The sequence below is a fragment of the Lycorma delicatula genome, chromosome 5, assembly GCF_047948215.1.
Source record: "Lycorma delicatula isolate Av1 chromosome 5, ASM4794821v1, whole genome shotgun sequence".
Lineage (NCBI taxonomy): Eukaryota > Metazoa > Arthropoda > Insecta > Hemiptera > Fulgoridae > Lycorma > Lycorma delicatula.
Window position 1 is genome coordinate 42951593 of NC_134459.1, and position 22828 is coordinate 42974420.

General features: G+C 32.2%; 1 protein-coding gene and 1 pseudogene across 2 annotated transcripts in view; one reads left to right on the forward strand and one right to left on the reverse strand.

Annotated features, from left to right (window-relative positions):
• LOC142324896 (uncharacterized) overlaps positions 1 to 9751 on the forward strand; it is a 248632-nt gene extending 238881 nt beyond the window's left edge. Inside the window, exon 8 of one of the 2 annotated variants that reach the window (XM_075366003.1) lies at positions 9438 to 9751. The gene's annotated coding sequence lies outside the window, so the exon portion shown is untranslated. The remainder of the gene's footprint in view (positions 1 to 9437) is intronic. The other variant, XM_075366004.1, reaches the window with a different exon arrangement.
• Positions 1203 to 4335, reverse strand: LOC142325670 (serine/threonine-protein kinase PLK1 pseudogene; annotated as a pseudogene).
• Positions 9752 to 22828: the final 13077 nt, after the last annotated feature.

Here is a 22828-nt window from a genome sequence, read left to right on the forward strand (position 1 = left end):
TTTTTGTCTTTTTCCAAGTTAGTATTGCTATTCCAATCTACTTCTTATTATATTTTCCTTATTTAAGTCTTTACTGTTTTTTTATTTTTATTTTTACTGTCTTACATACTGAAAAATATCTTAAAACAATAAGTGGTGGCTTAAAATGTTATAATGATGATATCAAATTATGAATATCAATTAATGTAAATGTTTTTTTTGTTTTATAAGTTTCTGATACCACAATCTGCAAAGTATTCACAAAATTTTTAATTTTTACCTACATTATTAAATGGAATTTTATTACATTCATAATTCCATTGCATTCTATGATTTTTCGAATCAAAATAATATTTTCATGTTGATTTATATTTGTTTAAACTAGAGAAATTCAAATCTTGATACCCTAGTCCTCTTAGGACTAGAAATTCTTGAAATGGAATTCTTTTAATTCTACTAAATTACGAAAAATATTGTCTTAAAATTTAATTTTTATAATTATTGTCTTAACATAAATATTTTGATACTGTTTTTGGAAAAAAAATCAACAAAAGTATAACAGATTGCATATGGTGTTCGCTGGTATATATTTTGAGAATCTTGAAAAAGGGTTTCCCTGCCCAGTAAAATTATTAAAACTTTTACAAATTTTTTCCACGTATAAACTATTTACAACTATAAATTTCTCCAAATGGTAAACCAGTTTTTTCATTTTGTCAATGAAGAATACTGGCAGTCTTTCCTTGAACCACAACCTCACTGCATCCTTTAATTCATTATCTGTAGTGAGATGAATATTCTTAATAACATTGTTTTTGATAAGATAATAATTAATATTCTGCTAAGATCACTAGAGTTTCTACATTTAGTATTGCCTACCTTTCTTAGCTTCATCTTTATATCACTTAACATGTTTCAGAACCACTCCATTGTTAAAACTTTTTGTACTCTTCAAAAACTAATTATGGGTAAATATAGAAAAAATTCTTAATAACCTTGTTTATTTGCCAAAATAAATGAAAATTGCAGGGCACCAAATCTGATAAATTTGGAAGGTAGGTAGGTAGTAGTAGTAGTAGTATTTGGAAGGTAGTAGGCTAAAATTTCAACTTCAAAAGATCCTTGGTGGTTACACACAGTGTATGTGTCCAAGCATTACTGTGTTGCAGAATTATCAGCTCCATTGTTTGTTGATACTCAACACATATCCCCCCAAAGTTATTTTAACATTCAGTGTGTGTATCATTTTGAATCAATTCACCCACCTCCTTTTGGTACTTATCAGTCTCAGAAAATGATCGACCACTGCAAGTTTTACCCTCAATATTCACTTTACCAACTTCTAAAGCACAAAATTTTATTGTTAACATACTTGCAGAACTTCAATTTCATCGCCATAAACGGCTTTTACATGACGATGAATGTCACTAGAATTTACTTTTTCTGCTGTTAAAAATTCAATCACTGCATGTTGTTTTAGACATGCAATGATTTAAGTGTTTTAGATGTTGTTGACATACCAGTCTTACTCAATTCAATATAATGGTAACAAGCAGAAAGTGAGAGGACATAAAGGGTCAACAAGGTTTGGAATGTTAATACTAGGATTATTAAAGTACAAAATTGCAGCCCCCGTCACTTTGTGTGACATTTTCCTTCTCCCACTACATTCCACTGTGCATTACATTGATTTTAGTGTATCCTTGTACTAAGATGATTTACTTTTGTAAAACTTTTAGTACAGCCACTATTATAATCTGGGTGCAGGTTCAACTGCCTTTTCCTTACAATTAAATTCCTTCTCAATCCACTTTCAGAATTGTTTGTCTGAAAGTTGGAGATTCATACAGCAGTTAGCGATTTTAAAGCAGTAATAAAATAGATTATAATTGCATATGCTAATTTTATGAATAAAAATTCATTTTCTTAAAAAAGTACTACTTATTGAAACAAATTAAAGAATAGTTTTTGATATTTATAAAAATTAAACTGATTACAATAATTCATTGCTCATAATTTGCATTGCCCTTTGAAAAATTCACAAAAATTTAAAATAAACACACTGACAAGTTATATTAGTGTTGATAATCTCAAGTGATCTCTTCAGAAAATAATTGTTCAACTTGCTTTTCACTACAGACTAGCAGAAAACAAAAATCCTACTACTACTTCTTGGATTGGAGTGTATTAAAAATAGACAACAAACATCCATTGCAATTAACAACTACATTGATCTCAATGCGGTGTAAACCTTCACTATATTAATGCTACATACCTAATAGAACATATATAAAGCCATTGTATATGAATAGCTGTTTGATACAAAACTGCCAACATTTTCAAAAAAGATAGTTTTGTGTTGTTTTACAAACTACAAAAACAAATTTTACAAAGTATTTCCAAAGTCCTCTTTATTTGTAAGTTCAAAAATGAATAATTAACAACATTAAAAACAATAAAGTAGAGTACAAAGTAAAATTGTTAAAACTAAAATTATTGCATATTATAACAATAATTAAATAATGGACTGTTGGTTTTAAATATTGTATGCATTTTTTTTTATATTGGAGGTATGTTTTGTTTACCTTTATTTAACTCTTCAATCTTTCATTATGATTTACATAACTTTTTTCTGTGTATAATTTTATGATGTTGCTCTTCATTATTACTTTTCCTTACTGCTATGGATCCATTTTCACCAATTCTATCATCTATTAGTTTTATAATTTTTATTGCTGTATTAAGTTTATCTATCAGTAGTTCATCACAACCATATGTTTTTAAAAGGTCCAACTGAAATGTAGATAATTGATTACTGTTTGTTATTATAGTAACCGCATCCATAATAGGACATAAAATTAATTTGATATGATCAGTGCGAAAATTTAATTGTAAAGTGCCATTCGACAAGAACATACCTACTACATTTTCAGTATTTATCCAACTTCTCAGTGTTGGTAACGAAGATAGTGGCTCATCATCAAGATCAGTATCTTCATAAGCATTTTTAAGAGAGTAAAACATAAATTTTCTAAAAGATTTAAGTATTTTCATTTTTCTCTTTAATATCTCCGTAACATTATCTGTATTAAAATATAATTCAAAACCATCGTTTTGAAAGTATCGAGCATTTTTACCACTAGGCAAAATTAACAATGTTGTATTATCCTTGAATAATGCACCCACAGTATTATCATTTAATTGATATCCAAATCCATATCGATATGAATAATCCATCCATGAGTTTATCCATATAAATGGTCGTAATGATGGATTTTGTGTATCATCTGTTAGTTTTTTTTTTTTTACACCGTTTAACAGCAAATCTTTTATTTTGTGATGTAATTTTTTTAATATTTCAAATAGCTGTATATCAGTTAACATTGATGTGTTTAAGCACATAGGAAAATTAATATCTTTTAAAGGTGAACGTATGAAATATCTTTTATGTCTGTCTGTATACTCTAGTAGAGATTTAGTCCTCGGTGGCATTACTATACATGATGGTGGTAATTTTTTTGGAATAAATCCTACATTCAAAAACTCATGATTACTTAATTCATTTATTGAAGGTCGTTTTTTTGGATCTATTTGTAGTGTACATGTGATAAAATCAGCTGCTGTACAATTTTTTATCGGTTCAGGTATGTTATACTTACATTTTGATATTAAATTATATGTTTCTTTGAGCGTTTCAGTTTGAAAAGGCGGTGTACCTACAAGAAGTGTATAAAGTACACAACCAAGTGCCCATATGTCTACTTCATAACTATGGCCTTGACGACTTAAAACTTCTGGTGCAATGTAATTCGGTGTTCCACATAATGAACGTCGATTTGTTTTGTCATCTGTCACTTTCACCGCTAATCCAAAATCACCAACTTTAATTACCATGTTATGATTAATAAAAAGATTATCCAGTTTTAAATCACGATGTATTATTTTCTTTTTGTGCAAATATGTAACAGCTGAAACTATTTGTTTCATATAATATTTTGCTTCAAACATAGAAATAAATTGTCGTCTGTTTATAAGTTCAGACATCGAACGGTTTGAACACAGTTCAAGAATTATAAAGATGAAATCTTTATCTTCTAAACAACTTTTAAAACTAACAATATTCTCATGATTTAAAGTCTTGTGAATATTTATTTCTTGTATTATTTTATCAGTTACTTTATGGTTTTCGATCTCACATTTATCTAAAAACTTTCCAGCATATTTCTTTCCAGTTTTTGCACATTTTAAAGCATAACATCTTCCAAAACTTCCTGTTCCTAAGTAGTGTTCTTTAGTTAGTTTTATGTTATTGTTATTATCTGTAATAACTTCTGGAATCTGTCTCGGTTTGGACATTATTATTGTTGTTATTATTAATTAAAATTCCATTCAATCTGAAAAAATAAATAAATACAATAATAACTCATAAGAAAATTACATAAAAAGAAGGAAAATATGTCTTAATTTTTTTTCATAACATTTATAATAACTGTTACCTTAAATTATAAACAATAGACATCTGTTTATATCAGTAAAAAAAAATTATTCTTTTTCAATTTTTTTGTTATGGCCTTGTTATTCATTCATTATCAGCTGTTTCATTATTATTTTTTAATTTATTATATATATATATATATTTAACATTAGATAGATAAATACTGTGTAATGCTGGTCAATCTATTTATTTATGTATTATTACCGAGCTGTATTCATCTTTAGCATTGTATTTAAAAAAAACTCTTTAAATTTTGTTGTATTCATTTTTTTTTTAAAACCTCTGGGACCACCATTAGGTATTGCTTCAGAGGATGAGATGAATGATTTGTAGTGTGTGAAAATGCTTACCTTTGAACCCGGGACCTCAAAGGCCGGAGAACTTCATTAATGTAATAAAATAAAAACTGACTGTGTCTTTATAGATTATATAAAATTATTGACTTGAAAATATATATTTCTCTATAGTTATACTTTTATAAGAAAACTTGTCAGTGTTAAAAACAACTCATAAAAATAAAATATATGCCCTACTGAAATAAATTTTCATTTATTTATCTATGACCTTTACAACCCCTTCTTATTTTTGGTTCTAAGTTTTATCAACTTTAGCTTTTAAATTTTACAAATAATAATTTCTAAAGAAATAAATTAGAAATTCTGTGTATTAAGTTATAAAACATTTTTTTTCGTACACATTTTTTAAACATTTCAGTGCTACTAAAATACACACTTTTCTTTTTTTGTCTTAAATTTGGTTGGTGCTCATGACAAACTAGTTTTACATCAATAAAACTATAATTATAATTTAAAACTATAAAAAAAAATTATTATTTTTTTTGTCTTTTACTACAGTAACTGTTATTTTAATGTTTTATGTTAATAGATTCAACCTGGTCACGGCCCCAATTTGTTACACTAGTCAACAAAAAAAACTTTTTTCGTGTATCTGAAATTGTACATGATGTGATTGTTTTAACTAATTTTGGGATCTAGCCTGCAACAGTGGAATCTTTTAATGGACAGAATTTACTACATTGAGTAGTAGGTTTAGAACACGAAATAAAACTCTTTCAACTTATTTTACTATGAAAGGTTCAGAGTGCATTTGTTCTGATGTCAATAGCCTGATGAAAGAGCTTGGAATTCAGAAAATTCCTGAAGAATGGCATCTTTTTATTGGCTCTTCTAAAGTTAGCATGAAAACAGTTTATTGCATAATGGTAACAAACAGAATTATTTTATTGCAATAAATGCATAATCATGTGAAGTCAGTATTTAAAAAAAAATATCATTTATGTCATCTGAAATTTGTTTAAATCAACTAAATTTTTATGTATTCAAGTAAAGATAAATTGAAATTTATCCAAATGACAAAGAAAACAACAATATTTAATAAACTCAATACCTTGCAAACTAAGAAATAATGCAAGAACTTTCAGATCACTGCAAACTTGCCACATGTCCTCTTTGTATTTTATTGCTTCTAGTACTGATGCCATATTTTCATATGTTTATTTCAGTGTTGACTGCATGAGCTAATGGAATGGATGGCTCTTTTTTACCATTATGCAACAAAACTGTTTTCCTGCTACCTTTAAAAGAGTCAATAAAAAGATGCCAATCTTCAGGAGTATTCTGAATTCCGAGCTCTTTCATCAGGCCATCGACATCAGTACAAATGCACACTGAATTTTTCATAGTAAAATAAGTTAAAAGAGTTTTATTTCATGTTTTAAACATAGTAACTTTCAATGTACGAAGGTTATTATTTTTTTCAAGGTACGAACAGTCGCGAAATAAAAACCCGCACAAAAATCGGACGAACCTTAGTGCATATGTGTTGCGCAGCGTCTCTAGTATGCCCTTCAATCACGCCGCGTCACTTTGTTTAGTTCTGAACACGCAGCTAACACGTAAGCATGTCTACAACAATAGCATCTCCCGCCGAGTGTGAAGCGCGTGCGGTAATTCAATTTCTTCAGGCTGAGGGGGTGTAATGCACCTGAAATTCATCGATGAATAAGTAATATGCGTACGATGAAACTTCAATGAGTGACAGCAAAGTGCGACAATGGTGCAGGAACTTTAAAGCAGGACGTACAGAAATGTTCATGATGCAGGCGGTCAGGGAAGGAAGCGAGTGTCAACTGATGATCTTGTTGAGCGAGTGGATGAGGCGATTCGAGAAAACCGTCGGCTCACAATTTCTGTATTGAGTGATTCGTTTCCTGAAATTTCAAGGTCGGCTCTCTACACCATTGTAAGTGAGAGCCTTCAGTGCCGCAAACTGTGTGCGAGATGGGTTCCCAAGATGCTGTCCGACCATCACAAAACAATGAGAATGGATGCCTCCCTAACGGTTCTCCAATGCTACAATAATGAAGGAATGATTTTTTGAACAAAATTGTCACAGGAGACGAGACATGGGTCCATTTTGAAACTGAAGAAACAAAAGAACAATCCAAACAGTGTATGCATTCTCATTCTCCCAGTAAACCAAAGAAGATCAAGTGAACCTTCTCCAACAGAAAGTGTATGGTTACTGTGTTCTGCAACCGGAATGGAGTTCTCTTGGTGGAATTCATGGAACGTGACACGACCATCACTGCAGCCTCATACTGCGTGACTCTTCAACGTCTACGAAGGGCAATTCAGAATAAGCGGAGAGGAATGTTGTCATCAGACATTGTCTTTCTCCATGACAATGCTCGGCCGCACACTGCAGCTGTAACAAAGAAGCTCCTGCAGCGTTTTCGTTGGGAAGTGTTTGATCACCCACCATACAGCCTGGACTTGGCTCCATCCGATTTTCACCACTTTGCTCACATGAAACGCTGGCTAGGAGGACAACATTTTGACACAGACATCGAGCTGCAGACCGGCGTAGAAATATGGCTGAAAACACAGGCGGCTCTGTTCTATAACGAGGGTATTGAAAAGTTGGTACCACGCTACGAAAAATGTCTAAATCGGAGTGGCGACTATGTAGGAAAATAGCGTAACTATGTAAGTACTTGTTACAAATAAAAAACTTTTTTATTTTCACTGTGGTTTTAATTTTGTGACCGATCGGAACTTGAAAAAAAATTACCCTATTCTAACGAAATGTTTGCACCGGGAGTTAACAATAATTTTATGATTTATTGTAAATAAAATAATTCTGTTGCCGATCAACAAAAAGAGAACTCTGTTGTGCGGGAACAGAATTATTCTACATTTGAATTTTTGATGTTGTTTCATTCATTATATTTTTTTTTATCTTTCGTTGTGTACTGTTTACAGCGAATAAAAGAAAAAGGTCTGGAGCAAATAATTTTATTAATTGGTTAAAAAACCTATGACAATTTCGTGACCGAAAAAAAATAATAACCCTCGTAGTAAATTTTGTCCTTTAAGGTGTTGCAGTATTGATTCCAAAAGTTCAGCTTGCTGCTTTGATAACTTTAAATCGTAAACTAAATTATTAAGTTAATTCATTGAATTAAATGAGAAGATTTCTATCAGATACAGGAGGAAATTTTTTCAATACTTCTACATCATCTGTTTTATATTGAGATTGTTGTTCTAGCAATGTTGGATTAGATGGTGGTACAGGTACAGGTAGCTCCTCTAAGTGTGGTTCCGGTTTTAGAACTGAGGATGCAGCTGCATATTTTTTATGAACTTTCTATTTTTGAATGATAATTTGTCATTCAAACGTAGCAGTCAGTGAAGCAGTCCTTAGGTTCACGCCAAACCATCAGTTCAGTAAACGGCTTGGCTTGCCATTTCCCCTTCAGCCATTCAGTTAGTTATTGAGCACGATATGCAAATAACACGAGGCGCCCAGATTTTATCTTGAAAATTGTCTGGATGATTTGAACATCCACAAACTTTTGCAGAAGCTGTGTTGTAGCAAATAAAAACAATAAAAATAACTTTTGTATTATAAAAAATTGATGAAAATATAACAAAACACTAATAACTCTGTGAAACACAACAGACAGTGTAAACAAGTGAAGCTAGACTGAAAAAGATTTTAAGCTCTGTAATAGGTAGCAACAGATATGTTTGTACTTGTCTACTTCTCATGATACAGTGTATATATTTATTTATTTTATCTTTATTAAGCATGTATGCAAATTGCTTAAAAGTAAAAAACACAGAAATTATTCTTAATTGTAACCAGTAGTTGATCAAGATGAGTTTATTATAACAAAAATTGTAAATTTTACTAATTTACGATTTACATAAAACCTTTACGTGGTAACACAATTTCAATTGCGTATTTGAAATCACCACCCAAATTACAGCAAAAAAAGTTGTCTAACATGTTGGATACAAATTTTGTGTTAGAAGTGTTATTAACCTTTTGCTGTATATGTAGTTAAATTAATTTCTGTATAAACAATTTTTGTTTGTTACTGGAATTATCATTTAAAGGGGAAAATAACTTTTTTTTATGCAAGTGTCAAATTGTTTTATGGCTGAACAATTCAGAAAATGGATCATTCAGATTTTGTACACATTTAGCCCATCCCTTTTAACTAAAGATGTTTGGTCCAAGTGTATTCTATCAAGATAAAAGTGTTGGGAAACTGAATTACCTTCAGAATGAATGTCAAAGATTTTTCTTAATGTCTACTGTCACCATAATATTAATTATTATGGTGAGATTGATGATGTAATAATCAATGCCATTTTTAAGAGCAAGTTGTCTATTTTTTTTTTCCTGGCAATATGAATGTATTTGATGATTTTTAATATCTATCTGTTCCCTTCTCTAGTGGTGAATTCTTTCTTCAGTAATATCTTTTGCAATGTTAAATGAACATGATGCTTAAATAATATTGATTGTACAACTACATTCAGAAGCACTTATCCTCAATATTATCACTACTGTATATGTATTTACTTGATTTTCACCTTTATATTATAGCATTTTCTTCATCTAACTTAATAAATGAATTTCTGTGTTTCAGATGTAGTAAGGCTACAATGTCCAGAAAATAAAACTTATATTTGCTTTATTACTTAAATAAGTTAAGGGAAATTAGAAAAGTAATTTTATAAGATTTAATATTGGATTTAAGAAAACAGAATATAATTTGTATGTACTGTGAGTGATTGTGTATTGCATGACAGATTATAATTAATATTATTGTACATTCTGATATAAAATTATTTTTTATTTCAAAAAAAGAAAAGATATTTCACTTATTGTTGTAGTGTTTGTAAGCCAGTTTTAATTATAATTTCATATCTAATAAAATTGTTACTGTTTTTAAAATTATAAAAAAAAATGTCTAATGTACTTTGATTTGAAACCTCATTTCTTTGTGTGCAATTCCCTGCAATTGAAAAATATCAGTAAAATATTGTTTTTTGAACAGATATTTTTATTTTCCTGATTATAGTTATAATGCTACTATATAGCAGCTATAAAAAGAAAATATATATAGATCAGTCCAAAATTTTGATGTCTAGTTTTTGTAATGTTGATGTTTCATGACACCCTGAATCTATAAAGAAAATGGATAATTTTTTTATATTTTTAAGGTTTTACTTTTTGTATAATAGTTGTAGAAACTTGAGTTTTAATATGATGAAAGTTTATATTACATTATTTATAATTTCAAGGTTTTAAGTCAACTGGATTTAATGTGGAGGGATATTCAACATTATTCCTCAACAAACTTTAGCTTCTTATCTTTAAAATCCATAAACCTTAACTACTGAAATTTAGTACAAACATATGGCTATGTTTGTACTATTATATAAAGAGGAAGAGGGATTTTGTTTGTTCAGGATATACAATAAACCACTCAATCAATCGTAACCAAATTTTTACCCATGTTTCTTGGCATAACTGAGAACGTTTGTAGATATAATTCATCTCGAATTACATATCAATGGAATAGTATGTTATGCAGTAGTGGAGATCGGTTTAAGCACAAGCTTTAATGAATTGAATTAATGAACTGTGAACTGTGAGATGCTATCACTGTGTGAGCTGGGTTTGTACTGAATGATTCGAATCAATTGAATGAATAACATTACAAAAATAATAGACTTAAATTTATGTTAAATAAAATAATATTAAATAAATTTCTATTTAACATTAATGGGCTTCCTGTGGGGACTGTGTGTTAGGTTAGAGAGGTGAGGCATGCAAGCACCTCATAGGTAGACCACCATCAACTGGTAACAAATGGGGGGATCTTTTGGCAGGTGTAATGTGGTACTGTTATAATATCTCTGCAAACAATTGTCTGATTTTCAAAATTCAAACGGGGTATTTGTTAGTAGGTTGAAGGCTAACCTTTGCATGCATCATGTACACTCTTAATCTAACAGATTACAGTTGTTCGAAAATGTATACATATATATAATATTTTTATAATAAAAACCAACGTGAACAACTGAAGTACAGAATTACAAAGTAAATAAAATGACACTTACCTTTTTTTTATTCCAAAAGCACTTTCGCAGGATCCCGCATCATCAGTTGTATATAAGATATATTTATATAAAATTACATATCAAACATAATTTTTTTTTAAACTGAAATTAGAAGATTAAAATTACAATAATATATACAAAAACATATAAAGTCAATTTAATAATCCTTTTAATCTTTGTAATTTGATTTTAATTTTTTAATTTTAATTTAAAAAAAAAAAAATTACGTTTGGTATGTAATTTTATGTAAATATATCTTGCGTTTGATATGTAATTTTATTAAGGAAAAAATAGATTAATCCGTTTACTTCATTATTATATTTTTGCCACTATGGCAAAGAAATAAATTATGAATTTTTCATCATCAAAGGTGTGAGTACTTAGGTGTGTGTTACCATAATTATTATTAATCTATCTATTGTAATTTAGTTACTTTTTCAGGTTTCTATAAAGCCTGAATACTATAACTATTATACTATAACTATTCTCATGACCATGAGTGCAGCGGTTGAGGGGGTGGAACCCTCTGGGTCAATAGGAATGGTGACCAAAGCAAGCTGTGCAGGTGTCCAGGGCACCGGCCTCATTGGCAAATTGGAAATTGTGAGTGAAGCAAGCTCTATGGCAATGGGGTAGACCCCTTGGTCCCAAGGATCCCCTGAGTCAGCTTCAGGATTTGCCTGAGCTGACCTGAATCCCAAAGGTCCAGGTTCTGGCTAGATGAGCTGGTTAGTGTGAATGTGTGTGTGTGTGTGTGTGTGTGTGTATGTGTGTAGATATATATATATATATATATATATATATATATATATATATATATATATATATATATATATTATGCAATATTTGCTGTATTCTAACTTTTCTTTGTTTTATTCAACTTAATTTATACAATTATGTTCAGAATTAAATCTTATACAAGTATTGTTTAAAAATTTTGTGTGTTTATTACCCATTTAACAAAGTTATAGTAAGTCAACATAAATAACAGGGATTTTACCACAGTTTATTGGTTTTCATCCCATATTTCTCAAAAACTACTATAGATACGGTTATCGGACCTATTTTATTCAATTTTTCAGGTAAAAAACCATAAGAAATCACCTATTCTTTTCCTTAATTTATGTTCTTAAAATTTCAGTACAACCTTCGACCAGGATAGGTGAAATCAAGCAAACTCTTTCACTAGCTGTAACTCATAAATGAAGCATTTTAGAACATAAGTTTATATGAATTTTTTCCATTATTTTTACTGGTAGAATAGATTATGAAAATCTCAGGAGAACTTTGTGATATGTTCTGTATACTTGTATATAACTCTCGCACAATTTTAATATAGATACTGATATTTGCGGTATGTTGATATTCTCATTATATATAACCTGGTAATAAACAATGAACATATAATAATATTAAACAAATTAAATTCTTATAATTAAAACATAAAATTCACATTTAAAATAGATAATAATAAAATGTCAGTATTTAGATTTGTCAATATTAATTTAGATGTCAATATCAAAATAAAAAAGGATAACCAAATTGAAACATCAGTATATAGAAAACCTACATTTAATAATATAACAATTCATAAAAAATCATGTTACCCTTGGTTTCACAAAATTAACACTTAATTAAAATAAAATTAATAGATCAGTCAAATACATGGTTATTTTTTTTCAAGGTCCGATCGGTCACAAAATTAAAACCACAGTGAAAATAAAAAAGTTTTTTATTTGTAACAAGTACTTACATAGTTACGCTATTTTCCTACATAGTCGCCACTCCGATTTAGACATTTTTCGTAGCGTGGTACCAACTTTCCAATACCCTCGTTATAGAACAGAGCCGCCTGTGTTTTCAGCCATATTTCTACGCCGGTCTGCAGCTCGATGTCTGTGTCAAAATGTTGTCCTCCTAGCCAGCGTTTCATGTGAGCAAAGTGGTGAAAATCGGATGGAGCCAAGTCCAGGCTGTATGGTGGGTGATCAAACACTTCCCAACGAAAACGCTGCAGGAGCTTCTTTGCTACAGCTGCAGTGTGCGGCCGAGCGTTGTCATGGAGAAAGACAATGTCTGATGACAACATTCCTCTCCGCTTATTCTGAATTGCCCTTCGTAGACGTTGAAGAGTCACGCAGTATGAGGCTGCAGTGATGGTCGTGTCACGTTCCATGAATTCCACCAAGAGAACTCCATTCCGGTTGCAGAACACAGTAACCATACACTTTCTGTTGGAGAAGGTTCACTTGATCTTCTTTGGTTTACTGGGAGAATGAGAATGCATACACTGTTTGGATTGTTCTTTTGTTTCTTCAGTTTCAAAATGGACCCATGTCTCGTCTCCTGTGACAATTTTGTTCAAAAAATCATTCCTTCATTATTGTAGCATTGGAGAACCGTTAGGGAGGCATCCATTCTCATTGTTTTGTGATGGTCGGACAGCATCTTGGGAACCCATCTCGCACACAGTTTGCGGCACTGAAGGCTCTCACTTACAATGGTGTAGAGAGCCGACCTTGAAATTTCAGGAAACGAATCACTCAATACAGAAATTGTGAGCCGACGGTTTTCTCGAATCGCTTCATCCACTCGCTCAACAAGATCATCAGTTGACACTCGCTTCCTTCCCTGACCGCCTGCATCATGAACATTTCTGTACGTCTTGCACCATTGTCGCACTTTGCTGTCACTCATTGAAGTTTCATCGTACGCATATTACTTATTCATCGATGAATTTCAGGTGCATTACACCCACTCTGCCTGAAGAAATTGAATTACCGCACGCACTTCACACTCGGCGGGAGATGCTATTGTTGTAGACATGTTTATGTGCTACCTGCGTGTTCAGAACTAAACAAAGTGACGCGGCGTGATTGAAGGCCATACTAGAGACGTTGTGCAATACATATGCGCAAAGGTTCTTCACATTTTTGCACGGGTTTTTATTTTGCGATCGATCGGACCTTGAAAAAAACAACCCTCGTACATACATAATAACAAAGAAAAGTTAAATGATGAAATGAACATCATAGAACATATAGGATTGAAAATGGATATACTACTTTAATTAATCATATTAATAAAAACGTACTATCAAAATAAATGACAAAATACTGTCTTACAAACAATACAGAATAAAACACAAAAGAGTGATAAATATACATACAATATTTGCACTAATAATATCATTGAAAACATTATTAAAACTTACAATAAGGAAACATTTAGCAAAAACTCAAAACCTGGAGACACCCTGATTACACTAAAGGAGAATGGCAACTAGGCTGTCTTCATAACAAACACCACCACAAGGAGATCTACAATGTAAATGTCCACCGAGGAGTAGATAGGCCGATTACTATGTAGTCAGAATTAAAAATTAAATTTACTCCCCAAAGAAAGCAAAAAAACCAAACCCCTAAAACTAAAAGAAAAAATGAACCTTACCCAACTAACCAAGAATGAAAATTACCAAAAAGCAACTGAAAAATTAACAATCATGGATAAACTGGATACCGTTTACAATTTAGCAATTTACAATTTAGGAAACGTCTACTGTTACACTTGGAATGCTTACCCAAACCGGGGAAAAGTTCACTTTTCCCACGGAATTATAGGCCAATCTCCCTGTTACCGGTATTGTCTAAGTTGTTCGAGAGAATTTTCCTCGAAAAACTGAGGCGATACATGGAGGGAGAAGTGCGGCCCGAGCAATTTGGGTTCAGGGAGGGTCACTCAACTACCCTCCAACTGGTAAAAATAATAGATGACCTTGTCGGATGCCTGAACAGGAAAGCGGTGACTGCAGCCGTTTTTCTGGATGTGGCCAAGGCCTTTGACAAAGTTTGGCATAGCGGGCTGCTTTATAAGCTAGCGCGATCGGCGATCCCTTACCGCTATGTCAGACTGATGCGGTCATATCTGCTAGACCGACATTTTGTCGTGCGCGTAGGGGAAACGATTTCCTCTACCAGAGAAATAGCCGCTGGGGTTCCCCAAGGAGCAGTGCTCTCCCCGTTCCTGTACACTTTGTACGTGAACGATATGCCGCTGTCGGAAGGGGTCAAAACGGCCCTTTACGCAGACGACACGGCATATTTCTACGAATCCGCAAATGTGGATTACGCGGTCCGGAGGCTCCAAAGGCAGCTGGACTTAGTGGAACCGTGGCTCGACATGTGGAGAATCAGGGTCAACGGTGAAAAATCGGTGGCCGTGATGTTCACATGCAAGACACGAAAACCGGCCAGACAGCTGGAAATCTCAGGGGAGAAAATCCCTTTTGAGAAAACAATTAAGTACCTGGGGGTGGTGTTGGACAGGCGGCTTACCTTCGGCGAACATGTAAACTATGCGACCCGGAGGGCTAAGGCTGCCAGATCCTCGCTATACCCAGTGCTGAACAGTGCCAGCCCATACCCACTCGCAACTAAGCTTCTCATTTTTCGGCTGTACGTACTGCCGATTCTAACATATGCTTACCCGGCATGGGGGGCAGTGTTGAGCTCCTCGCTTCAAAAGAAGATCGAGGCCGTCCAAAACATCGCGTTGCGGACGATCTTTGGAGCTCCGTGGTTCGTCAGGAACGCCACTCTCCGATCTGATGCGAGATTTCAATCCGTGTCCGAGGTGGGGGTGGCGCAGGCGCGCAGACTGTTCGGGAGAGCGGCTGTGTCCGAACACAGTCATCTTTGGGACATCTGCCGAGAGGACCCAACCCCGACAGTTGTAAGGAAGCGGCCTCACGCCGTACTGGACGAACCACCGTGATGGTGCGATGCGGGAGCCGAGAATCGACAAACCAGGCTTAGGGGCCTCCATATCGCATGAGCCATAAACGGAATAGCGCGTCAAGGCGTTTCCGGGGTCGCGAGTGCTTGGTTTCCGCGAGTTATATAGTCTGAAGACGTCAAATACGGTAAGTCGCGCATAAAACAAAAACGCGGTCAAAATTTTTTTTTTTTTTTTCCGCGTGTTTTGTTCTGTTTCTCTTGTTTCAGAAACGGGAGAAACGTAGATGTGGAACGACTCGTCGTGCCGTCTTGGGAAACGGCCTTTCCTTCCTCTCATCCTGCCAGTCCAAAGGAAAGTAAAAATAAAAAATTTCTTTTTTTTTTCTTCGTGTGTGTGTGTTCTGCTTCTTTTGTTACAGATACCAACAGCCACCACAAAAACAAATGGTTTCTTCACTGCCGCCACGCGGTCCCCCCAACCCCTTCTCAGACACACGTGTGTCTGAAGGTTAATAATTACGTAGAGTGAATAATTTATGTTTGCTTCTTCTAAGAATATCGCCGCCCCAAAACCGCGATCGCGAATAGGTATCACCATTTGTAAGTTTCCTATTACCTTCCTTTCCTTTCAAGAAAGAAGAAAGAGGGAACGAGCCCAGCAGCCACCTTCCCAGCAGTCACCTGCCCAGCTGCTACTGACAGCACGGAAGAGAGAAGAAACCTGCACTTTCCCCCGTTCAGCCCTTCGGGGCCTCGGGAATTTCAAGGTTAATGGTATGTAACTTCGGTTACTACCAATTCTTGGAAAGTGCAGGCCAAAGAAGAACGAAGAGGTCTTCGGAAGAAGAAGAGGGAGAAGAAGAAGATGATGAAGAAGAAGGAAGACCCACTACTCATCTCAACATCGCGGACTGGAGTCCGGAACGGAGCCCAGCAGAGATGCGTCCTGAAGGGCAGCCATACCAGAAGCGGAGGAAGAGCTTCTACACAACCTCTCCTTTTCAAAACTTACAAGTAAGATAAAATAACCCAGCAATTGCGACTCCTCCGGAAAAGGGAACGCATTGCTCCCTCCTTATAGCTAGTGCCCCGTTGTGGCGTATTCCTGCTAGCCTATTAAGCGTTAGCACCGAAAGGACTTCAGTGGACGGTCTGACGGGGAATTACGTCGGGAGGACAGGCTTTATAAGCCTAGCCTTCCGCGGTCGGCCCATGAAATGGGTTCGATAACGCTGGTTCAACAACGGATTGGAATGCAATTAAATCCGTCTTAAATTCACTAAAATAATAATACACAAAACTTTAAAAAATTAGATCCGAGATATAAAATAACCCTTTTAAAAACCAAGCCCGATTAGAATCATCCAGCAGCAAGGGACTCTGTCCAGGTTCTGCGATAAAGTAGGGAGTAATAAACTCCCGCCAACTTTGCATTCCATTCCATTCCATACACTTGGAATGAAACTGAAGGGAATTGAGGCAGTAACAAAATTTCTTCATACATTTTCAAACATATAATGTCGAAACCTGGTATTGTCCACATCAGAATGATGTTGGACAGTTTTGGTGGTCAACATGAGAATTATAATTTAAGTGCAATGTGTCTACATGCTGTAAACACCCATAAAAAACTACAAATTATAGATCATGTTTATTTTGAAGCCATACACAGTCAAATGGAGTGTGACTTGGCCCACTCTAAAATAGAATTAAGATTGAAGCATGTACCTATTTAAATTCCAGAAGATTGGGTACAGATAATGAGATTGGCTCGAGCCAAGCCTTGTCTGTTTGCTGTTACCAAATTATTACATGATGATTTATTAAATTTAAAAAAAAATAACGAATGAAAAAAAAATTCCAAATAACGAATGAACAAAAAAAGGTGAAGAAAGGTATACAAAAAAATAACTTCCAGACCTCTGAATCTGAAGCTCCATTTATTTTTAACAAATGTGGTTTTAGTATCGGAAATCAGTACAGAATAAAATTTTGGCAACAACAAGTTATGATGGAGGAGAATTAAAAACTATTTTGAAACCTAAAAAGAGACGACAAAGACAAGAAATCAAACCTGTTGTGTGCATACCTATTTCTGTTACAAAAAAAAAGATTTATTGCACCTGTGTGAGCAATATTAATTTCCAGTCAATACCATGAGTTTTATGAAAACCAGCCATCGTCAGAAGATCAAAAAGACAGGTTACTGAAACCAGATGAAGAAGAGTAGGAAGAAAAAGAAAAACAATAGTTTTTATAAATAAATGTTTTAACTGTCATTTTTAATCATGTTATGGTACTTTTTATTACCTTATTTTTTGATAAATTTATCAATACTTACATAAACTATATTAAAAAAGAAAAATATTACGTTATACTTAAAAACTTTATTGTCACAAATCTTTATTTTTTCTGACTTTTTTAGATATTTTAGTATGTCAGTTTACTTCTTATAATTATTATTTTACTGTAATGTTTGTACCTTTATTTAAATTTTTATATTTTTTCAAATATTGTATAATAATACCTTGATAAATTTAAATTATTTATTGATTCCTGCCATCCTTTATGAATATTCCTCACTAAACAGAATAAACTTTGGTATACTCTTAGTTTACACTTTTCAATTTAACAGATTAAAATTATTGCTTTAATGCAGAGTATCAAATTTTATTTTAATTTAATTTTAATAATGTATATAATCTACAAATAATGAGGTAAGGAATCAGATCAATCTTGAATAAAGTGAATAAAAATGATGGGTCTATTTAAAATTTAACATTGAGACTGTTTTTTTACTCTCCTGGAAAGTTGAGTTTTTCATATTCATTACTTTAACATGGTGGGGATGTGTATTCCACCTACTAACATAAACCTCAGATCAGATTTTACCTTTCTTTCATTATCATCATGTTCATATTTATCTATCAAACATGACTTTTAGCCAGATGACAGTTACATAAATTCAGGTGTTAATTGTAGCTGATTTCGAAGTCGAGAGTTCTATGGTTAAAATCCTAGTAAAGGTATTTACTTTTAACTTGATTTAGTGTTTGGTCAGAGGTACATAAATATTGGGCAATGACTCTCTTAATGTCACTTTGAGAGAGTAATATAATCAATAGAGATAATAAATGAAGTGAAATGAGTACTATAATCTGAAGGAATGAATATAATCAGGATTATATAAAGATTGAACCAGTACCTAACTTGCTTTTCTGGAGGGTTTCAACTATTTGGACACCAGCAACCTGGTGCAATAAAGTAACTGACCAGTCAATTTATTGTTCTTTTTATACTTGTACAGATAATTTTTTAACAAAGTGAAAGTACAGTTTGAAAATATTTTCAATATTTGTTACTTTTTAATTACCTTAATTATTTTCATTACTAGATTTCTTGTTTGTCAATCAACTAGATATTTCTTTTTAAATTTATTTGAAAGATTATCATTAACTAAACCTATTTCATATATTAATAAAGATAAATTATTTTTTTTAATTAATAAAAAGAAATTACCCATAGTAATGAAACTTATGATTAATTTTCTTATGACTTTCATTTAAATAAAAAATATGTAACTAAAAAAAAAAAAAATAAATAAATATGCCAACTTTTTCCATGGCTGAGTAGATAGCGTCTTGGCATTTCATGAGGAGATCCATGGGATCAGATCCCAATTAGGCATAGCATCTTTTTTGGCATAACTGCTGATGCTTAGAAAGAGCGGAAATCTCTTACTAATATATATATAATTAAGGTTGTGTAGTCAGAGGAAGGATTATAATCGAAATAAAAGAATTAAATAGAATCTCCACTGAAAATCTCTTAAAATTATTTTTATAATCAACAAATTTTTGTTGTGGTTGTTCAAATCATCATGAAACTTTGCGCAACAAACAAATGTTAAAACAGCATGTGCAAATAAGTACTCATTGTCATTAAAACAAAGTATAAAATTATAATGGACAAGGAAATAATATTAATAAAAAAATATAATAAAATAATTATGGAATTTAATTCACATTTAAAAAAAAACTTATGGAAGATAATAACATAATTAGTTATAATTTCAAAATTATTTTAATTTTAAGTATAAGTTATTGCAAAAATATTAACATAAATTAAGGAAAACGTTTATCAAAGAAACAAATTGAATTACAAGAGGTTATCTCTAAAGACAGTTTCATTGTAAAAAAAAAATTATCATGAAAACTCAATAAATATTTTTTATTTATTTTACATTACTACATTTATCTTACATTAACTACATACATTATACTACTTCTATAATATAACCGCCAGATGAATTAAGAAATTTATCGTAGCGGTACACCAGCTTCAATATACCCTAGTCGTATTCTTCTGCCGCCAGTCCATTTAGCCACTGATTAACAGCATTTTTAAGTTCATCTTCACTCGCAAATTGCTTACCACTCAAAACTTATTCAATTTCCCAAATAAGTGGCAATCAGAAGGAGCTAAGTTTGGAGTATATGGCGGATGATTGTAAATTTCCATTCAAATGTTCTCAGTAAATCACATGTCGGACCCGCATTATCGTGCAGCAGCACAACGCCGTCGGTCAGCCGCACACGTCAGTGATTATCGAGGGCCTCCCCGAACGTTCTTCATCGTGCACATTAATTCTCACCATTTTCGGGCGTTTCTTTAATTGATTACATTATCACCGTACACAGCAACCAACTGCCTATGAATTTCAGCCGGCTTAACGTATTGATGGTTTAAGAAACGTATTTGACAGTCGGCAGCAAAATCGATTTTCCTATTCATTTTATAACGTAATAACTCACACGTAATCAAGATAATACGACGCGACAACTTATAGACAACAATGCAGTGTGAACATCATTAGCGTGGCCATGAGGCCACGAACGACACAGGTTCGCCAATCTTAAGAGAAATTTCCCAGCGGTCATTACTTTAGAGATATCCCTCGTATTATTAATTAAATAAAATTAAATTGTGATGTTCGCTCAATGAAGCCTGCTGAACATCTCTTGTTGCACAATTGATTAATATTTTTACAATGTTTACCAAATTTCTTGTGACAAACTGTCTGGAAGTCACCATTACCATCTTGTCATATAATTATTTCTGTATTTTAATTGGATGTTATATTTCAAGATATGTACAACAAAAATGTGGGCATGCTGTTTGTGTATGTGTATACATAACAAACCACACCATTTTGGGTTTATGGTAATTTTTCGGTGTTAAAATGTGTTTCAGTTATGATAAATTTGTTTTTCTACTCAGTGTTGTATCACTTGTTTGATATATTAACTGCAATGAAGAACCAGAGTTGCAAATAAATCAATTTTAGGGGGATTGTTCTATTTAATTATATAAAATTGACGTGGTGGTAGAAAATCATAAATATAAACAGAAAATGTGTAAAACAACTATCTGAAAAATGGTTTACTGTATGATGTGAAAACATCCCCAAACAAAACAAATAACTACATTATAATAATATAATTTTCTTTTAGTCATTAAATTAATATAATGTAATAATTAAAATTATTATATTGTAATGTAATAATTAAAACAATGTAGATTAATATAATTAATATGTCATTGTGTTAATATATGTAGCAGCATGATCAACCAGTTTACCTTGAATTTATAATTTATTTGGAAACAATAGGATGATATTTCATTAGTCATTCCATGTAATAATAATGGAGATAAAAAAATGAAAATAATAAATCTTTTACTTACTGGGAATTTAACTGAAAAGCAGCTGATTGAGAAGCCAGAACTCTGATTGGTGTTAGCTCTATCTTTAGTAATGTTGGTTGGCCAAATTTTTAAACTTAAAAAATAAATTAATTTAAAGTGTCAATCACTTTCTGAACTATTTTCCATTTCCTTCATCATAGGGCTGTTTGTAATGACACTGTTTTTAATTCTGCTTTTCTTGACATGGTGAGAAAAATATTTAATTTGTGGTGAAATATTATGCTTGGGCACAAACTAAAAACGTTTTTATTAGAAATTTTGGCTGATCAGTTTCTGTAAGGTAAATTAGGTGTATTAACCAGCAACATGCAAATTTTACTCATACAATACAAATCATTTATAGCTTTAGCAGATCTAGATATGTGATTTCCAAGTTAGGGAAAATTTGTCATTAGTATTTAAAAATGCAGGACAAATGGTATGATTAAGAAATAAGGATTGAAATTTTTGTTTCAACAAATTAATGACACACCATGTTTAACAATTATGAATTGTTTAAGTGGAAAGACAAGCAGCATAGAATAACATGTTCTTCCTGAGTGTTGTACAATGGATTATTCTGATAAAAGGAAAATATTTTAATCTTGGGGTTTTCCATTTTCTAAATTTACATTATTTGTGTGTGTTTATTCATTTATAAGAAAAGTATTTAGTATTTAAATACACATTGTTTTTTTTTGTGGTATTAAGTATTGCTTGAATAATATAATTAAACTTCCAAATTTAGAAGTTAAGGTGAAATTACAAGTTTCATGTTTCTTGTTAGGTTAGTTCCATTTCACTGAAACATGTCAAATTAGGCATCCTATATGGTTTAATCTTAGGTGTTAATCTATTTCTAATCATTTAGTATAGGTTTGTGCTGCAATTTGTACTGAAGATATATCTGTTATCTATTAGTTAGGTTTTTCATTTTTTCAGCAGAAACAGATAGATTTACAATTAGCTGATGAATATTTAAGGAGAAATTAACTGATCTTAAATAAAGAAAAAGCAGTTTTTTTAAATTTAAATAATTTTAACTAGCATGAAGCTTGGTTCAAAAAAGAACAATAGTAGTCATTTCATAATTCTTTGAAATGTACTTCAGTTTACCATAAACAAATTCAAACATGCTCTCTTTACCTCAGTATTTTGAATATTTTAATCTTTACACAATTTAATTACAAGAATGGACTATAAAAATTTTTATCTAGATCATGATCCAAAGTTTTAGCAATTTGATTCAATATTCAATCAAATTAAATTTTTTATACTAAAGACATTTTCAAACCAAAAATACTATCCATATTTCTCTTGTGTGTACTTTCTCTTTGTGTTGTAAATTGTGGTATGAATACCACAACTTTTTTATAATCTATTCTTAAAGGCTTGAATTCTTCATGAAAAAAAATTAATTACAGGATTTT